The 21,786-nt window shown below is 35.9% G+C and overlaps 1 protein-coding gene across 1 annotated transcript in view; it reads left to right on the top strand.

The window, feature by feature from the left end:
* CAMKK1 (calcium/calmodulin dependent protein kinase kinase 1) overlaps positions 1 to 21,786 on the top strand; it is a 1,557,316-nt gene that overhangs the window by 1,472,720 nt on the left and 62,810 nt on the right. The window lies entirely within an intron of this gene.

Raw genomic sequence — 21,786 nt, 5'->3', positions numbered from 1 at the left:
ACCAGATAATTATTGATTTATAGGTTATTGACGGTAGCCATTTTTAGGAAGGCTTTTTTGAAGAGCAATCTTTTCGGGTTTTTGCTCTATATATTGTGCCTTATTAAAAGGCTTTATTGATGGTGAGAAATGTGGCAGAAATAATCAAAGGTATTAAGATGTTTGAAGTTTCTGAGCTGTTTAAATACAGTTCAAGGTATTCTGGGTTTGCCATGAGGAATCAGGAAGTGGATTTCATAAGTGTCATTATTTGCACAACAAAGTTACATTACATTAGATCACCTACCTTACATAACAATGATATTAGTACATATGTCTGTCCTCCTCATCCTTACCACTCTAGCCTACATCACCTCCCCACAGACAAACCCACTACCTCTCAATCCTGAATTCCACATGACATACATCCACACACTCACAGACAAAGGCTATAACCTTTTTATAAGTCCCTCATTATTCAATGTCAAGAGAACAGCGTCAGCCAGTGGATCACATAGAACGGAGGCCTATTAGTTTGGACAATAACTTTAACATCAGGTCATGGCTGAATGCAGAACTGAATATGGATGAACAAAACACAGGTACTGACCAATCTGATAACAGTTTAAACATGGGTAATCTTACTGAAAAACTTAAGATCTTTGATAATAAACTGTTTAAAGCAAAAAAACTACAGTTAGAACTAAACTATCTTAACAGATGTGTGCAAGAAAAAATTGTGCCTAAGGGGTTAAGGCTTTTTTCCTACCCCACTGGCCTTGTATTTGGTTCTGATTTCTTTAATGACTTAACTGAACTATACAACAACCAAGGCCTGGAAATCTTAAAGTGCATGATGAAACACTACACCATTTCTCTAGAAGAACTGAACAATGAAATATCCAACCTGGAAAATGAGATAAAAAATGATATGGATTTCAGTAGATACAAATTTGAATTTGATAGAACTCTTAACAGTGTTTCTCAACAAATGGTCAAACTTAAAGGCAATAAACTAAAAAAACTACAGAGGGACCTAAAAGCATATAGAGAAGGGGTAGCTTTTCCAAAACCCCCACTCACTAACAAAGTCAATACTGCAGTAAAATCAAATGGTCCCGGTTATCTGAAACAACAAAATAAAAATAGGCATGGGACAGTTAGATCTACTACGAATACCTATGCAATGCCCCTTGACCATGTGTACATAGATGAGGAAGCTTTTGATGATACTAACATCGAACCGGAAACAAGTCATAATGCTCAGCTTGGGAATGTTACCAGGCACCATCAAAGTGGACAAAAAAACTACCAGGGGGGGAGGGGGAACAATTGGATAACCAATCCCCCCCATGGTCAGAAACGGAGATACAACACAAGGAGCAACAACCAACATCAGGATTAAGACTGTTTGAAGTCATATCAAACATCAAAAATGACTTTAAAATTTACAACTACACTGAATGTCATATTGACTCTAAATTAGTGGAACTGTTTGCTAAGGGAATGACCTTTGTTCCAACAAGAAAATGTGATATCTCTGAATTAATTCTAGACTTTAAAATGTTCACACGTAAATTAAATTTAAACATCATGTTTGGTAACAATAGTTACAACACAAGTGAACTTAAGATAGCTAGTACCTATAATCCACCTCACAATGATACCTTAAATTTATTTGAACATCTGTGCATCAGTGAATTTAGGGAACTCAACAAACATTCTAGCAATGGTCTTAAAGTCAACATGTCAAATGAGGAAACTTATTTACTTAATTCAATCAGAGAACTACCATTGAGGCTCATGAAACCTGATAAAGGTGGGGGGATAGCAGTGTTTTATAACAGTGACTATTCAAACATCATGGTCTCAATTTTAGGTAGTGAAACATATGAGGAGACAAGTAGAAATGAACTTAACCAAGCATACAACCGAATAAAGATGTTCTTCAGTGACCTTTACACAGATGGTATTATAAACATTAACCAATATAACTATATTACGATGTTAGCACCTAGAATTCCCAAAATCTTTGGTATACCAAAGTTACATAAAAATGTGTTTAATCCACCATTTAGGGCTTTGGTAGATGCAAGGCAGTCCATAACATATCCATCTGCTAAGATGGTTGACTGCATTCTCAAAAAATATGTAGAATCTGAATCACAGATATTAAAGGATTCTTGGTCCTTCCTAGAATGCATCGAGAATACACCATTTAATGCATCAGGAAACTTTTTAACAGTTGACATCTGTGAGTTATATTCCTGCATCCCACATGCTATTGGGATTGAGTGGGTCATAGACTTTATTCGGAGCAAGGGAGCGCAAGATGATGAATGTTTGTTGGTTGAACAATTACTGGGGATTATTTTAGCAAACAACTTTATTTTCTTTGAGGGTTTACTTTTCAGACAAAAGGTAGGGGTAGCCATGGGTTCCCCTGTGGGTTCGAGCTTCGCCAATTTGGTTTTAGCCTTTTGGGAAAAAGAACACCTACTTAATAGTACTTGGATGAACCAAATCCTTTGTTACAAAAGGTTTTTGGATGACATATTCATTATTATTAAGGGGGACGAAGACTATGCAAACCAACTAGTCGACTACCTGAGTTCAACAACACATTTTTTGAAGTTTACCAAAAACTTTCAGTGTAGTACAATCAACTTCCTTGATGTGTGTTTATCAAAAAACTTAGATAAATACACAGCGAAGATTCATAGAAAAGAGACTCATTGTAACAGTTACCTACACTTCACCAGCATGCACCCACACCACCAAAAGAAATCAGTTGTCAAAGGACAACTAGTGAGGGCTGCCAGAATGGTAACAAGCGAAGAGGATTTCCATGAAGAATGTAACTTGCTGCATGAGATGTTCATAAACAGGGGTTACCCAGTCTCATTTTTAAAAGGTATATTTGAAGAGGTTATTGAAAAAAGAAACAAGGGCACTTATGTACCAATTTTGAATGGTCAAGTAAAATCCAACATCATTGTAGTGCATAATGGTAACTCTGACCAAAATTCATCTCACCTTACAACGATTACATTACAAGAATCTGACAATGGGGAGGGTCAAACTGAAGGAAACTTCACCACTGCATTTATTTTTACATACTGTATTGAAGCATCAGATATAGGTAACATAGTTAGGAAGTACTGGCGATCTTTGTCATTAGACAAAGACTTAACAGACATCCTTGCTCATGGCCCAATTATTACATATAGAAGGGGCTATAATTTAAAAAAACTATTGGAAACAAAAAGTAAAATTAAATTATCCAAAAGAGGGACAACCAAATGTGGGAGTTGCAAATATTGTGCATACATAAATACTTCAGAGAGGTTTAACATCAGAAACGAAACTTTTCAAGTTAATACAATGTGCAACTGTAACTCTAAGGGAGTCGTCTGTCTAGCCCAGTGCACAGAATGTTTTTCATTCTATGTGGGCAAAACTGATAGACGACTCCGTGATAGGATTTATGAGCACTGTTATGCAATTGCCAAAAACAAGGATGATAATGCCCTAGCCAGGCACTGTACAAAGTACCCGGATCATAAATTCAAATTTTTGGTAATTGATCAAATTAGAAAAAACTTTACCGAGGAAGGGTTGGTGAATGACATTATGTTGAAACTGGACTTAGAAAGAAGAGAATTGAAATGGCAAGTTAGGTTAATGGCATGTACATCCCCAGGCCTAAATGAAAGTTGTTCCATTTCATGTATCTTAAAAATTAAGAATTTACTAAGATAGAACCAAATAGCACAACATGTAATGAAAAGGGACCAGACCAGGTTAAAAGCAGAACAATGTCAGTAGCAATTTTTACATATACATATTAAAACAGTATACACAAACTGTTTTTTAGCATTATTTTTCTTATATCCACTCTGAATAGGGTAAACATTAATAATTGATTATGTTACAAGAACACAAACTAAGAGATAGTGAAAGCATGAGCCTTATTTGAAAAGTCTGCAAATTTTAGGTCAGTGAAAAATAACAAGGAACTAAAGTCAGAAACTCCAGTGTACTGTTCAAAATACGTCGCACAAGAGTAGTTACCCAAACAAAAACACCTTTACCTACTTCCAGGGCTTTACATTCTCATTTTGCGACTATTGTATATTTGGATAACATCCACAGATCCGTACATGGCAGGTTATGTATTTCGTAGATCATTATTATTTATTATTTCTTATTTTTCTTTTTTCTTATTTATATTTATTTTTATTTTTATTGATATTTTATTTTTATTTTTCTATTTAACTTTACATTTATCTGTTCTGCACTTCGCGGAACACCAGTATATGCTTTATTTGAAAAGAATGCAAAATTAAGGTCAGTGAAACATAACAAGCAATTAAAGTCAGAAACTCTAGTGTATTGTTTGTGACGTGCGGCATATGGGTGGTTATCCACATGAAAGCATTTTTTATGTAGTGGAGTGTTGCTTAAATAAACAAATACAACGTAGAACACTCATTGATAGGATCAGTGACTTAGTCTCTATGATTTGAACCACAGCCCCCCAGCGCCATTCAGGTACATTGCTGGGTTGCGGAGTTTTTTGCGATCAACTAAGTTAGGTTGCACCGAAATAGGCGATGTGGCTTTCAAGCTTGGTGAGCTGCTATAACGTTGTAGGACGTGGGGAACTGCGATATGTACAGGCTTGTCGGTGCTTTTTGGGGGTGCTTGTGATCGTGGATGTACGATTTGGCAATTGATGATATATACAATTTGTTCTCTTGGTAACCGTATCCCAGTAGGGGAGTGAGACTACTTGGCCCGTGTAACTATTATGTGGTGTTTACACTCACGAAATCGGGCAGCCTGTGAGATTACAGCGGAGTTGAGGATCTCTGCAGCACGGAGGAAACAGTTGCTTACATGTACTATCTTTTTATATACTTTTTGTATTACTTTTTGTATTGTTTTACGTTTATTTACGCTTTTTATGTCATATTAAACGTGGCTTTTATCATAAACTTTTAGATAGGGAACTACTTGTATAGGGAGCATTTATTTTCAATGTCCTAAACGGGGAATTATAATCCATGGAAACTGTTTATCAAAACAATGAAACTTAACTAGGACTGAAGTGCTTCCAAGTAATTTATGACACGCACCTTTACAATTGTTGACCTTTATTGATACTAGGGTTCAGCTTATGTTTAGCTTCATTAGTTAGTTGTGAACTTTAGACCGTATGGAGCTTGTTTAGAAAAATGGACCCTATTTTACTTTATTTTATTAATGTTTAAGATTAACTCTCTTTTTTAATTGTTTAATTGACAATTTAATTAATGTTGCTGATGTACTATTTTGTATATAAGCACTACTATTACAGGAAGTAATTGTCTGATGAAGTTCCGGTAGTGACTGGGACGAAAAACACTGTTTGTCTTTGGTGTTTAACGTTTACAGAGTGGAATTAAAGAGTGTTAACTTCAGTTAACAGCTGACTTGTGGACTTTTTTCTACAATTATCCAGTGTTTCATCTACCTTCCTTAGCGGTTGCCAGTTGTGTTTTCTTGGTACAACAAATAATTCACAATAATTGGAATGTTCTTACTATGGATGCACACATTAAACAAATTGTAGGCAATAAACCTAGATTTTTATATAAGAATAGCAAGAATCTCAAACAAATTTTATGTAATGATTATTGTAATAAGAATATTTCAGATATTCCTAGACCATTGACTCTGGGCACCTTTGCATGTCAACAATGTAATAGATGCAGTTATATCACCAACATACATATATATAAGCATCCTAATATTGATTTTACTTTTGTTCCTAAATTTTATGCTAACTGTAACACACATAATCTTGTTTATCTTGCCACTTGCATGGTTTGTCAAGCCTTTTATGTGGGCTTGACAAAAAGAAGGTTACAGGATAGGATTTACAATCACCTATATGATATTCGCAAGTGCAATGAAACAAATGCATTAGCTTAAACACATATTAGATTATTCCACTCACAGTTTTTGCTTTAGAGTGTTACAGATAGTACAACATAATAAAAGAAGAGGAGATCCAGATAATGATTTGGCACTGGCTGAACTAAATTGGATTTTAAGACTCAGTGCACATCTCCCTCCAGGCATTAATAATTATTTGTCTATTAAACCAATTTTAGTAGGTAGAAAGTAGTAATTTTTAAAGCATTTTTAAACATCAATACAGATATGTATGTTACTTTTATAATACAATTATGAATTGATTTGTTTCAAATATGTCATTTACCATCCATATTTAGACATACTATATATCCCATATGATTAATTTAATTATATGTATATACACACAATGTAAATAAATTAACATAATTTATTCAATACACACTTTATTATATCTATTCATGTTCATATTTTTTAATATTTATATTGTCATTATATTTATATTTATTTACTGACTAGATTTATATATGATCATTAGGTACTATAAGATTTATCAATATAGATATTCATATCAATGTAGGTGTTATTACATAGTTTATAAGTTATACACTTATTCTGTATGTTTTTTATATATATACATTTTACATACTTTATATATATATATATATATATATATATATAACATAGAATAATATTAGTAACATCTAAACAAATACATTTAAGTTTAATGCATACTTATATAACTTTAATATTGGATTCTAGTGATTAACTATTCACTAGGAAGTTTGATTACATAATATTAATAACAGATCAATGTAATTGTTTGTCTACTCTGTTGTTTACCCTACTGCTTATTGTTTACATATGCATTTTTTGTACCCAGAGTAATGTTTCTTTAAGTAGTATACAACGTATAACAATGAATTAAATTGCATGGTGATATTATTTTAATTGATTAATTGTTTTAATTTGGAAAAGTTTTCCCGCGCATATGAGTATTTAAATGAACAACAATTTACTGAATGTTATCTGATGAAGCGTAGGTCACACTACGCGAAAGCGCTCATCCCTTTTTGTACTTCCATAAATCGTATTTGGATTTTATTCTGGTGTTTGAGATTTTTAAGTGATTTTTTGGAACACGACATCGTGGTTAGAACTCTCATTATTTTTCTTCTTAAATTTTAAATTTCCTTTTGGCCTTTTCTATGATGGCAACGTTATATGTGATTTTACATGTATGTTTGACAAATGGGGCTTAGAATTGTTAAACAAGACTTTATTTTACAATGAACAAATGAAGGAAAAGTTAAGTGGAGAACTAGACAGTTTGAATAACAAAATATTAACTGACCTGTTATTTCTCCAGTATGAAGATTTAGTTGTAATGCTTTGTTTTTAAAAAAAGAAAAAAAAGTTAGAAAGAGATACCAAACATTATCAGACTAATACAATATACCCTACCAATCGTGTATCAAGAGATAAACATCCCCCCTACAAGACAAATAGAGACAATTATGAAAATAGAACAGATTTAATAAGTGATGATGTTATTTATGAAGATAGTCAAGATAATTCACCCAAGAGGATTTTCCTACTCTCCGATGATCAGAAAGGTTAGCAAACAGAAATATAGAGAACAATCAAGTAACATCGAATTATGCCAGAGAAGTGCAGAGCGGAAACCCCTACAGGGGTACGGGGAGGGGGAGAAGGAGATATTAAATCCCTTTCAGCATACGATTAGTGAAACAGGAATAGTGCATGAATATCAAGGTTTTAAAATTATGCAGATTGTTATTACACCATTTTTTTCTTTATTTTCTAAAGGTTTCAAGTATGTTCCTACCAAGACCCCTGATTTAGCAGAAAGTATTATTGATTTTTACATGTACATTAGAAGATTAAATCTAAGTGTCTTTTTTACACAACCTGTGGAAGGACTGGATTCTAGTAGGGAAGAGAACTAAAAAGCTTTAAAAAAGAATAGTACTTTTAACCCCCCTCCCGACTACACCCTCTGTTGGATGTGTTTGAAAAAACTGTCAGAGGATATCTATAACATGTGGGCTCAAAAGAAAGGTTTCTTCAGAAACCTGAGCAAAGAATGAATATGGTCTTGTGTGTAAATTAAGAGAAGATAAGAACCTACGCATTATGACTCCTGATAAGGGGGGCAGAATAGTACTGTGCGAGACTGTGGAATATTTTAATATTATGCCAAGACACATCATTCAATGAGCAGAATTATGCACAGGTTTCGAGAAGCCAAATCAGTATAGCATACAGACGTATAGACTCATATCTGGAAGAATACTTATTAGATCAGCGTATAAGTCCAGATGTACATCAATATTTGGTTAATACCCATCCCATTGTTCCTACTATATTCAGTAATCGCACCCTTTAGACCTATTGAGGCAGCTGAGGAATCTGAAACACAAGGCATGGCTATATTTATCGATAAGACAGTCAAACCGGCGGTAGAAAAGACTGAACATTTAGTGACCGACTCTTGGGAATTTCTAGGACAATTAAAACAGGACCTTTGGTCACAAGATTTAATATTCCTGACAATAGACGTTAAGGACTTATTTTTATATATACCCAAAGAGGAAGAATTAGTAATGTTCAAAGAGACCTTACAAGCCTACTCTGGCTTCCCACATGACCAAATGTGTACTATTAGTGAACCTGTGCATTAATATTAGAAAACAACTTTATTTATTTTGAAGACCAATACTTTCAACAACTAAAAGGAGTGGCCATGGGCGCAGCGTGAACACCAGCATATGCCAACATACTATTGCTTGGGTGGGAATCCAAATATGTTTTTCAAAGCAACTACCAACAGTATATTAAGTTATACATCCATTATTTGGATGATATTTTTATTTTATGGCAAGGTAGTACAGAACTAATACCTTTATTTATAGAATATATAAACAGTACTACATCATTCCTAGAATTCACTTATGAATTCAACCAATACAATATTCATTATTTGGATATTACTATAAACAATGGGTTTCAATCCAATATTTATAGGAAAAACACTTTTTGAAATGCCTACCTTCATTTTTCCAGCTGCTACCCTATTACACAAAAGAAAAGCCTTGTCAAAGGACAGGCTGTCAGAATAGCTTGTATGACATCATTATATAATGACATGGAACAAGAATTTAGTCAGTTAAAAATGTTTTTGGAAAGGGAATACCCTAGGAAATTAGTGGAAGACACTCTAGAAGGGGTACTAAAAGAATGAGGCAAAAGATACCAGCCCCTATTAGGTAGCAACCTGCATGATCTATCTACAGGGAACAACTCTTCAAATAATTTTGAAAAAGCTTACATCATACATTACAGTCCTTTTTTGAAGGAATTAAAAGACATTATATCCAAAAATTGGAATATATTTAAAATGAACGGAGACGTAAACAGGGTTATGGGAAATAAACCCACTTTTATCACCAAAGTGGGTAGAAACATTAAACTATTAATGGAGAACAAAACAGATGGTTATAAGTTCCCAAGTGAAGGAACTAAACCTTGTGGTAGATGCTCACAATGTTCCTATATTATTAAAAACAGTGACATTACACTGGATAACAACATGGGGAGCAAAATAAAATTCATGAAAGGTAACTGTTTCACAGAAAGGGTGGTATATCTAGCTTCTTGTGGGGCATGTACAGGATTCTATGTGGGCAAGACAGAGCGAGCCCTTAAAAATAGAATCTATGAACATAACAATGATATAAAAAACAAGAAACGAATGCCCTTTACAGGCATTCCAAAGTATGCCAAGTTTTTTATGTTTCAAATTTGGTATTTTGGAAATTGTAAATATAGAACCTAGGGGAGGTGATTGGAAAATATATACTTAGTAAGAAAGAATTACAATGGCAGCTAAGGCTAGCAGCTAGATTTCCACCAGGTCTTAATGACGATATTTCTTTAAAATCAGTATTAAAAGAAAGGGCAGGTAGACTATAAAAAATGGTCGACATATTTCATAAGTCTTTTTTGTTATATTTTTAAATCTATTTCTTATTAACAGTGTATTCACATCTTGTCTAACTTCCAAATGTTTTATAATATATATATATAATTTTAAAACAAAACATGGCTATACATTTTTTTATAATATGGTTATTCATAGCATGTGTTTTTAAACAACATATTGATTGGATTGTTCAACAGCCAATGGCATAATTTTTTAGAGTATTTAAATGTCTTTGCTCATATTGGTATCACATTCTGATGACGTCTCCCGTCGAAGAGACGAAAGATCTCAATCTTTATGGTATTTTTCATTAAAAGAAGAGTCTTCACGCAGCTTTGGTGCATTTTTTTTACTTTTTCTTGGTTTTTATATTGCTTTATACACCTTTTTGTTTATACTACAGATAACTTTGTAGTCATATCATCCATTTGTCCAAATTACATTTGAACAGAGTAGAAGTCTTTGCTTTATGTGGATTGGAAGATGGCTCTGTAGACGCAGTAGTCTCTGTGATACAAACTTCTTCTTCCAACATGTTCTGTTTATTTTGCAAAAGAGATTTGAGATCCTTTGAGTGGATGTTTATGATGCCATTGGACTACAAATGTACAAAAGAACTGACAGAACTGGGGCTGTTATACACAAGGCAGTAGTTGCTTCTCAGCAGGCTGTATGATGCTGAGAGAGGTCATGGAGGCAGCCTGTATAGTTTTTACAAATTAAATAATCTTATTTTTTAGAAAGAGCCAGCTGGTAGTAAACCATCTAAAGAGATTATTAAAATTAGTTAAAGGTCCTTCTTTGTCTAGCGGCATTTACTAATAATAATTAACTGTAATGATTACTGGTTGTAGGTTGTTTTAAGACCTTTATTTCACTTTATAGTATGTTGTGAATGAAATAATTGGGTTGGGCACATTACCAGATAATTATTGATTTATAGGTTATTGACGGTAGCCATTTTTAGGAAGGCTTTTTTGAAGAGCAATCTTTTCGGGTTTTTGCTCTATATATTGTGCCTTATTAAAAGGCTTTATTGATGGTGAGAAATGTGGCAGAAATAATCAAAGGTATTAAGATGTTTGAAGTTTCTGAGCTGTTTAAATACAGTTCAAGGTATTCTGGGTTTGCCATGAGGAATCAGGAAGTGGATTTCATAAGTGTCATTATTTGCACAACAAAGTTACATTACATTAGATCACCTACCTTCATAACAATGATATTAGTACATATGTCTGTCCTCCTCATCCTTACCACTCTAGCCTACATCACCTCCCCACAGACAAACCCACTTCCTCTCAATCCTGAATTCCACATGACATACATCCACACACTCACAGACAAAGGCTATAACCTTTTTATAAGTCCCTCATTATTCAATGTCAAGAGAACACAACACTTACAACTAAAGCTTACACCTAACGTAGGCACAAACAAGGTATCGTATAAATATAATATGGACATAACACACAAATTTAAAAGCATATACTAATGATTACAAAGTAATTACCAATCTCTGGTGACATATACCCTAACCCAGGACCTAATAACACCATACTTACACATAAGCAACCATCAGACCTGCTATTCCTTAATATCAACATTAGGAGTATAGCTAAAAAACTAACTGACCTTCATGCAAGTATATCCCTCTACTCCCCAGACATTATTACCATAACTGAGGCCTGGTTAAAACCAACTATCCACAGTGAAGAAATAACTCCACCAGGCTATAATAGCTTAAGACCTGATAGGGTAAATGGAAAAGGAGGTGGTGTTGCTATACTCTCAAAAAACAATCTTAATGTCCAGCCACTACAACCCTCCTTCCCTAAATTTCAGAATGCAGAATCCATCGGTGCAGTCCTAAACCTAAAAAATTCTAAAAAAATCAATATCATCTGCTTCTTTATTCCCCCAGGAAACAACTCCACTCTCATACAAGAAATTCTGCACCGGGTATCAGAAAACTTACCTCAAGAAACCATCCTCCCGGGTGACATTAATACTGATTGACTTGCCTACAATTCTAATAAACTCTCAGTCCATATTAATCTGATAGAATTTACTTAACTCATACAAGAACCAACTAGAATAGACAAAAAAAAAAAAAACAAGAGACAATCTATTCTAGATTGGACACTTGTTAATGGCCTCAAGCACAATTACCATGTGGGATGCCACCCAGATGGTCTTAATGACCACATAGCTACCTTCCTTATATGCAAACGGACCAACCTAAGTAATCCCATTGTCGTCAGACAAATTAGGAATCTTCGCAATTTCAACCCAGCAGACTTTAATTCCATCTTAAAAAGATGTAACTGGGATACATTGAGAACCCTAGATCTGGACCAGACAGTTGAGTGAGTACTTCAACAAGACTTTCACCAATACCCTTAACTCAATCGCACCCCTAGGAAAATTTGAATCAGGGCAAACTACGCACAATGATTAAGTAGAAACACAAGATGCGCACTTAAATCCAGAGGTAAAGCCTGGCAACTCTGGAAGAGAAACAGATCCAACCTCATCTGACAGGACAAGCTTCAACTAAGGAACCAGGCCAAAAAACAAATCAAACTAGGTAAGGAAAATTTCTACCACAAAAGCCAGACTAAAAACGCAAGAGACCCTAGAAGGTTTTGGCAATCAATTCCCTATTAAAACCCGGCAAAGCAACCACCCCAGCTCCCACTTCCACCAATAATACAGCCAACATAGCCTCTCTATTTAATGAGCATTTTACTGAGTCCGTTCTTGCACTATCCACCAAATTACACCATAACAATACTGGTCATACCCAAAAAAACCCACCAGTTAACATCCCACCCTTTGCCTTCTCTCCTGTCACTACCTCCTCAATTAAAAAACTACTCATGAAACTTAAACCCACTACCCTGGCTGCTGATGGACTACCTGCAGAGTTCCTAAATGGAGTTGCAAATGCACTAGCCTATCCAATCTCTATTCTTATCAATCATTCTCTACAAGAATCCTATGTCCCAGTCCTCTGGAAAGTGTCCCATATTATACCACTGCACAAAGGTGGCAACTCATGAACTCTCTAAATACCACCCCAATGCCATTCTCCCCCCCTGTGTAAACTGCTTGAGAGATGTGTACACTCTCAAATCATGAAATTTCTGCTTACACACAACCTCCTTTCCTGTTCACATCATGGCTTTCGACCTTTTCATAGCAGTACTACAGCCCTTCTCTCATTCACTATGTTAATAAACATAGAAATAACCGTAACTATGTCTTTGCAGGCTTCTTAGATCTTTCCAAGGCATTTGATATGGTGTCCCATGCCAAAATACTTGACACCTTGACTACCCTCTCTTTTTCACCCCCAGCTATTGCCTGGTTCACACACTGTCTCTCAAACAGGCACCAATTTGTTCTATGGGAAGGTGAACCATCCCACCCCCCCCCAACTTCCAACAACCATAGGAGTACCTCAAGGCTCAGTATTATGATCACTCCTCTTCACCGTATTCATAAATAATCTTCATACCTCCACCCATCATGCAACACTCATACCGTATGCAGATGATTCTGCACTGGTCTGCTCAGCCCCCCACTAACAACCTTGCAAAAGATGACTCAAGAATCTTTTAACTCTGTAGAATCTTGGATAAACAACATTCAACTTATTCTAAACCCTAACAAAACTAAGTTGCTCCTATTCCCACCCACTACAGCTAAAGCCACCCCCCTTCCTTTCACCATCATGTCTAAAAATGGTACTGTTATCTCTGCTTCTCCTCATACCAAACTACTTGGGGTTGAGATTGACAACAATCTACACTTTGATATCCATATCTCTCAAACCATCAAAAAGGTTCATAGTGAATTTTATACAGACAAAAAAGGTTCCTCGCTGATCAGGCATAAGTCACCCTTGCAGAAACACACCTGCTATCCACCGTTCTGTATGCAGCCCCCATTCTTATCTGTACCAGAAAAAAATGACCTTGCAAGACTTGAGTTTTGCTATAATAAAATTGCTAAGTTTGCCAATAACTTCAGTTTCAGAACTCACCATTGCCAGACCCTAGGGACCTAAAGTGGCTTGAACTCCCCCAACTTCTTCTATATCATCAGCGTGTCTCTACTTACAATATTCTAAAACATCCTGAGAAAACCCCTGCTCTTAGCCATCTTCTGATTCCATATACTGCAAATCGTCCTCTTCGCTCAAATAAAAAAATCTTTAGTCTGCATTTCCAGTGCCAACAATACTGCAGGGAAAGCTTTACTCTCACATACCATAGCTAAAGCCTGGAACTGCCTTCCACCTTCACTGACAACCATCTCCACTATCAGCCAGTTTAAAGTCTCACTCAAAAATCATATGACTTAACACCTGGCTTTGCTCCTGCATTTCACCTGCCTACCTAGATTGACAAATGGCACCTAATCAAGGTGGTATGATTTAATCTGACTAACCATGCTACCTATTTTACCTCTATCCAATGTTATTACTGAAGTATCATTTAATATTTTTATGAATCCTAATTATGTACAAACTTTCTGAATGTCTATATTGCCTCTATGCCTGTTTGTTAATCATTGTTAGTTTCCTGTATTTTAGTATACAAATGTCTGCCATTGTGTGTTTGAATGATTTGATGAGGAGTTTTACTCCCCGGGCCTCTACTGTAAATGGACCTGTGTCCAGTCGGAACTTTCTGGTAAAGAAATGTGAAATAAATAAATAAATATGGATTATCCGCTGTAATGCATTGCAGGTACAGGCAGCTTAAAGTAAGAATGTTATTTTGGTGCATCATTTAATTGTTTCCTTTAACTGAAAACCATCAATGGCTTTGAATACCAACATTTGTAGGTTGTACAGCAGTTGAGGGCCACCACATTAGAAGGCCCAAGCTTCAAGCATTACTTCAGATTTTCAGTGTGATGCATGATCCATGATTCCTGATATTTCAAGGCAAATTGTGAGATGCAGGGTTTTTCAGCCATTTATGTTTTGGGGGTGAATGTAGTTTAGGGATTCATATCCTCAGCAGTTTGTACTTTGTCCACTCGTAGTGAAAGCATTTTTGCAGTTGTAGCAAGTCTGGCTATGGGTCTGTAGTCATTTGCTGAGGTAAGAGTGTGAGTTTTAGGCAGGGGCTGAATGGTTGCATGCTTAAATTGATTCAGAAACACTTAGGAGTACCCCTACACTCCATTGCACACATCCACTCACGGCCGGCCTTAGGCATAGGCGAACTAGGCAACCGCCTAGGGCGTTGTACAGCCTGATCATATAAAGGGTGCAATTTTAGTTATTTATTTAAATGATTTATTTATTTTTTTTGTTATCCAGTCTGGGTTTGTGATGTTCTTGGCGGTACACTGTCCGTAAAACAGCGACTGCCTGTGGCCGCGAGGATATTCATTTTCTTTTTATTACAAAAAAAAAAACATTTCTAAGTTCGTTCTTCTTTAAGAATGCCCTCCTTCTATGGCCGCAGATGACGAAAACAGGTCGCAGACACCGGATATGCCTGTGCGACAGATTATGTACGTCTTTGTTTTGGGGGCGTGGGATTTGAATTGCAGAAGACGGTGCATACTGGAGCAAGAATGGACAAGTGAGAGGTAAGGAGCCTGCCAGGAAATGGTATTGAGTGGGGTCAGCATTGTTTTCATCTGTTGTGATCAGATGAAATGATTCTCACCCCTTGAAAAAGTGTTTATCGTAGGGAAGGTAATGCAGTCAGCAGCATTTCTAAAATGAAAGTTAATAGCCTTTCATCGGTGCTTTTGTAGGAATACTTGTCGGCAATTATTTTACCTTTTACAAATGTGGACCACTACTTGCTGCTGTTTATATTTCATTCAGTGTTAATGATTTTCACTCTACATGTTGTTCTATAAATGTAATGCACATTTTTGTCAAGCTGAATTCTTTACTTTTTTCAGAATGACTGCTTAGAAAATATCTGCACATAAAGACAGCTCAGTTTCACTGATTAAATGAAGAACTATAATAAAAAGGACTACAGCCTTAAAGCTGCCTTTCCCCATCCTTGTAGATAGTTTTGTCCTTGGTAAGCAATAATGATTCACTGATTTTTGATCAGTTACAAGGGCGAAGTGGTTTCAAGATGAGAATGTTCACATTTCCCTACAATTAAAATGCCTTTTTTCAGTCAAAGATTATGTTTTATCTACATTTTCATGACTGTGCCTGGCATATGTTGTATTCTAGTACTGATCATGGTTTGTATTATTATTATTATTCACCTAAATAAGCAGGACTAGCATTAACTATTAGCATAGTTTCTTTGCTTAAGTCAAAACAAAACTTTAACTTTGTCCTGCACAAAATAGTATTTTAACTTAAGCAAGAACTTAGACAAATTTGAAATTCTGTCTGTCTTCAAACAATTATAATATTGTTAGATTTATACATGCCTTTATAAGGGTGGGAGGTACCTGTATTACCATAACACTGAAGCTTAGCATGTCCAATTAACTTCTTATTGCAATGAAGTCATTTAGTGGTAGTGCATTATTAATAATTTCTATGTTTAATACAAACAAATTGTGTTTTGTGTGCATGGACACAAAAGATTTTACAATTAACCTATTTCAATCATCAAGCGTTTGCTGTTGTTCAAATGCTAAAAGACTTGCTCCTTGCAATCACACCTAACTTAAGATTTAGTAAAACTGCATGATAAATAAACATGAGGCAAGGAGGTTACTGTGGGAGGGATTCTGAAAAGTCTTACACTGAGCTACTCTGCAATCTTCAGGTGTAATTTAAGAGGCAATATAAAAATAAACATCTTTCAGCTTTTCCCGGTTAGGGGTCACCACAGCAAATCACCAGTCCAGAGATTGATTGGTAGTGGTGTTTTTATGGTGTTGAGTTGCCAGCCCAGCAGATGGCCTCCACAGAAGGCACATGCAAACACACACACATACCTGCATATCTATAAATTTCACTCATTCACAGGGAGGACATGTAGACTCTGCACAGAAGGCACTCAAGCTGAGAATCAAACCAGACAAAGTCTTGTTATGAAGCAACAATGCTAACCACTGCACCACCATGGCCACTAATTGAAGAGACAATGTACCAAAGGCTATTCGTGTGTGATATGCAAAGGAATAGTACTGCTGAAAAGGAGGATTTGATCCAATGCACATTGCAGTGTATGTTGACGTTCCTTACACTATTGGTCATATGTAAACATTCACAAGTCTTAATTCCAAAAATACTAGCACCATTGTATTTCAAAGATTTTTGAGTAATTAAAGGGGCAATATAACATGCATGTTCTTAAAGGTATAAATTCTTAGACAGAAAATTCTGTCATTAGTGCCTGCAACCCTCAAAGATATGTTCAACAATCAGAAATTTCAGATAGAAAAGAATATATAACTTTTTATGATGCATAAAGTGGATAAACTATGAAAATCATAACAAGTGAGAACTGCGTGCATGAGAGATGATGGATGTGCCATTAAACTTGTGATGTAACAAGATGTACATACCTAACAGAAATGGAGTGTGAGCCATGCACCCATAATATCCCATAAGGTAGGGATAGAAGATGTGTTTTTCTCAAAGTGAGTCAATGTAGCACTGCAGTCAACATGCCAACACACTGTAATGTCTATTGGAGACAATGTATATGTTATAGTGCAAACCTCATAAGAACATAATCAGAAGCATTTCTCATATGTGCAGGCTGATTGCAATATAACAGAGCAAATAATTCTTCAAAGGAAGCAAACCCACAAAGTTTTCATGACAGATTTACCGTACATAAACTGTAACAATAGTCAATAACTACCTTGATTATAGCAAGCTCAGATGCTGATAAGCCTAGTACTTATTATACAGCAGGGACTTCTTATTGTAACATTTGTTAATGTCTGTTATGTACTTCGCAGATAAAGATTCTAGTTGTCTACTGATTACTATGTTCTTCATCTGTAAATATGTTTGTAATTAATTGCTATGTTAAATTAATTGCTATGTAATCCAATGTAACTATAACTGTGGAGCTTTTCTCCCTGGGCCTCCGCTGAAAATGGATCTATGTCCAGTCGGACACTCCCGGTCAACAAATATAAATAAATAAATAAATAATCAGAGTGGCTACTGCAGCAGTGATCATTCAAACAGGTACTGTTAAATTAAGTTTTCTTAAATAAATGTACTCTGTCCATCATTGTATCACTGCTGTAGTAGTCTTAGCTGTAAGGGTCGTTTACCATAGTATATACTAACTGGGTGGAGGAAGGATGAGGGCGCAGATGCCGCTGGAGAATGGTCTGAGCGAAGTCTGATCTAAACCTATAGAAGCAGTTGAGTTTGAGTGTCTTGTAAAAGTATATACTGATGACCAAGTTGCTGATTACTTCTAGAATCTATCCCTTTCTAAAAAGCCACAGATGAGGTCAATGTCCTGGTAGAGTGAGCATTGTCCCTGCATGGAATTGCTTAATTCTGTTGGATGTAACAAAAGATAATAGAGTGAGACAATAATTTGGAGACAGTCTATTTTCACCCAGTATGTTCTTTATTCTTACCTTCATAAAAAATTAATAACTGATCAGAATTTCTTTTTTTGAAAATGTTTTTATTAAATTTTTATAAAACATAATCAGTACAAAATTTGTAATCAGAAATGTATATACATATTTAAAAGTAAGAAAAAAACTAATCTTATATGGAACATGGGTGAAATTCTTGGCTAGGCTTATAAGGGCCTCCAGGCCAATAGCGTAGTATCATCCCATGATCCTAAGAACCTTAATACAGAAACAAAGAAATAACTGTTTACAAGAGTGTCCATCAGCCTTCTAGTCATTCCTGTTGTTGCATGCCTGTTCAGTTCCAGATTTTTTTTTTTGTATTTTTGCTTGCCAAGCAGTTCTTTAAATTTTGTCCATACATTGAGGCAAGAGGTAATTCTGTTCATCCTTGATACTGTGTTGTATTTTAAGGGGGTGGGATGCTGCAATCCTGAGTATGCACTCCTTTGGATGAGATGCCTAGTAACTATGAACCTGTTTTCAGTTTGCCATCTTTTCCCTAGTGCAATATTACCAGCTTACCTTTCTTTTTAATGTAATGTAGGCAATTTATTCTTCATTGACAGCAGACACTGAATTGGTAGATGAAACACTGAAATATAAAGTTGTTTGCTTGCAGCAACCTTTTCATTAGCTACAGATCTCTTTAATGTGGAATTATTCAGATGACATTTACTTCTGCAGAGATTGTGCATATTGACTGGTATTGGTGGATCGTAATGACACAAGTTTGAGTGGCCTTTATGGTTGAAATGTTCTGATTTGGACGGTTTTGCCATTGGTTCATATAGTTTGTTTCATTGCTTACTGGAAAAAATGTTTGTGTGTCTTCGGTGAAATGTGGCACAGCTGTGTGTAGGGTTAGTTTCTGTAGTTTCCATTGGTGGTGCTTTTGGATTTAAACAGCCGTATAGAATGGTAAGGACAGCAAAACCTGTCCAGTCCTGTGCACTTGTAGTAGTACAAAGGTCGCAGAGAAGATAGCATCTGGAGTGTTTACTTCTCTTGCGTTAAGTGAATGTACCTGTGACTTGTTCGGCTGTTGTCTGTGAATGTTTCATTTGTCCTCTCACCAGGTTTAGTTATAAATGGGTGATGTGATCATGACAGTGCTGCTTGCAGATCTTTGGTTGTGGCAGTTTACCTCTTTCTCAACTGTCTTATTTTGACTCCAAATTTTGCATTGTCCCTTTTAATTCCTCCTAAAACTGGCAACTTACATGTAATAAATTATTAAGGCAATACAATCAAGAAGCATAAACAGGTAGATAGAAGCATAAGTGTTTTGCAGAAAAACTAGTGATTAATTTAAAGAAATAGCATGCAAAGTGAGTAGAAAAATGTAAACGGGTCTCCCTTTTTTTTTTGTCATTCCAGTCCTGACACAGGCAGACCAAAAGTTATGTTCAAAGCAGGGGGGCTGTGAAATGTAACCATCAAAACATTCTTCAATAAAAGTCCTGGGTGAATGGTACCTGCCAGTTGATGGCACAGCTTTGAGCTCCTGCTGGGACTGCATTTTGTGTGTGTGTGTGTGTGTGTGTGTGTGTGTGTGTGTGTGTGTGTGTGTGTGTGTGTGTGTGTGTGTGTGTGTGTGTCTCAGCTGGTTCTGATTTTTGATGTTACTTGTCAGATGAACTCTGGTATTAATTTTGGACTTCGTAACTTTCGGAAAATGCTTGGTAATAAAAAACCCATTACAGTAGAAACTTATTTTCATACATTTAAAAAAATTGAAGGAAATAACTGAAGTGGCTTTTATGGGGAGTGATGTATCTGTGGGTGTGGCTCAAATAGGGGTGTAAAACGAGTATGGAGTGAGTGTGGCTCAAGGGGCGCCAGAGCACTACTTCGCCTAGGGCGCCATTTCAGCTAAGGCCAGCCCTGCATCCACTGATGAAGCTTACAGGACAGTAGTGTGTGACTTAGTTCATCCACCTTCCCTTCATGACTGTGGGCCATGTTGGTAAGAAATATCAATGGTCTTCAGCACTCCAGGAGAAAAGTAACGTTCATAAATCATATACTAAGAAAGCAGAGTAATTAGTACAGTTAGGTAAATTGCAATGGGAAGAGACAAAGTCATTTGAATCATGCCAAGTGATTCTGATACTGCAGCAGCATTTGCAATTTAAATAAAAATTATCAAGAACACTTTTCCTAAAAGGGTCTGTGCATTTGTTGAAGTGAGACAGTTAGTTTGTTCCATAATTTTGACATATCCAAGGTCAGTGTAACACCAAAATGATTAAATGAATGGTGTTTTTGCAAAAAAAAAAAGTTTGCTGAACATAAGTTACAAATTGTATTACACCATTCCATCAGAGATTTAATAGCTGTACATTAGTTTATTGAGAATAAAACTGAGTGAAACATTTATAGAGATGGATTGGTGAGATCTGTAGGCCTGTCCAGCAGCAAACTTAGCTGATTTGCTGTAACATTTTTCTGATGACCTTCATATCATAGTCAGAACGTTCATTTGTAATGATGCTAGAGCCATAGAAGATTTTTTTAAAAGTATATCTCTGTCTACTGCCGCTCTGATACTCTGCCATAAAATGTATGACTTGAGTAAAGCATGCCAAAAATTCTGATTTATTTTTTGGCGAATTACTTTAATGTGACAGCAATATTTTAGGTGCTGGTTCAATAACAACCCCAGAAGTTTTGAAAGAGTGGACATCATCTCATGTAATGTGATGATTAGACCTAATTTTGAACTGGGTGTATTGGGATTTGCTCATGAGACTGGGGGTGAGTAACACTGATTTTGTCATTGATGTGATATGTAGGACTCCAAAACTAGGTAACTATTCATGGAGAAGTGTTTACCTTAAATGTTGTTGACTGCATCAGTAGGCAATGTGAAGCAGAATAGAATATTGTAGCATTATCAGTGTGCTAGCCACCCAGCGGTGTGAACCTTAGCAGTAGATGATTGTCACTGCTTAAGTGTCACCCTGGACCTATATGCAAAAATGGGAGAAAGGGGTTCTGGATGGATGGATCAATGTGATGGCCAGTGCTGCATGCATCACAATATAGAGGTATGTCATCTCTCGTGATGCCTTTTTCCTGTATTTTTACCATTGCTTTATTAGTTTATTGGCTAAATACATGTTTACTGCCTAGTTTATACAGTATGTTATGGCTACAGTTCATCCTTTGGGCTTCCTCTTAGTTTACTACTGGAGCACGGTTTTCACAGTTTGGATATGACTTCCTTCATTTCACATTATCCAGTTGTCTTTAAGGAGTAACTTCCAGAGTTCACATTGGTCAGAATTTGGCTCCCGCAGTTCCCC

Source organism: Protopterus annectens, chromosome 9.part0, assembly GCF_019279795.1.
Source record: "Protopterus annectens isolate FY-2018-M chromosome 9.part0, PAN1.0, whole genome shotgun sequence".
Taxonomy (NCBI): domain Eukaryota; kingdom Metazoa; phylum Chordata; order Ceratodontiformes; family Protopteridae; genus Protopterus; species Protopterus annectens.
This window is presented reverse-complemented; position numbering and strand designations above follow the sequence as displayed.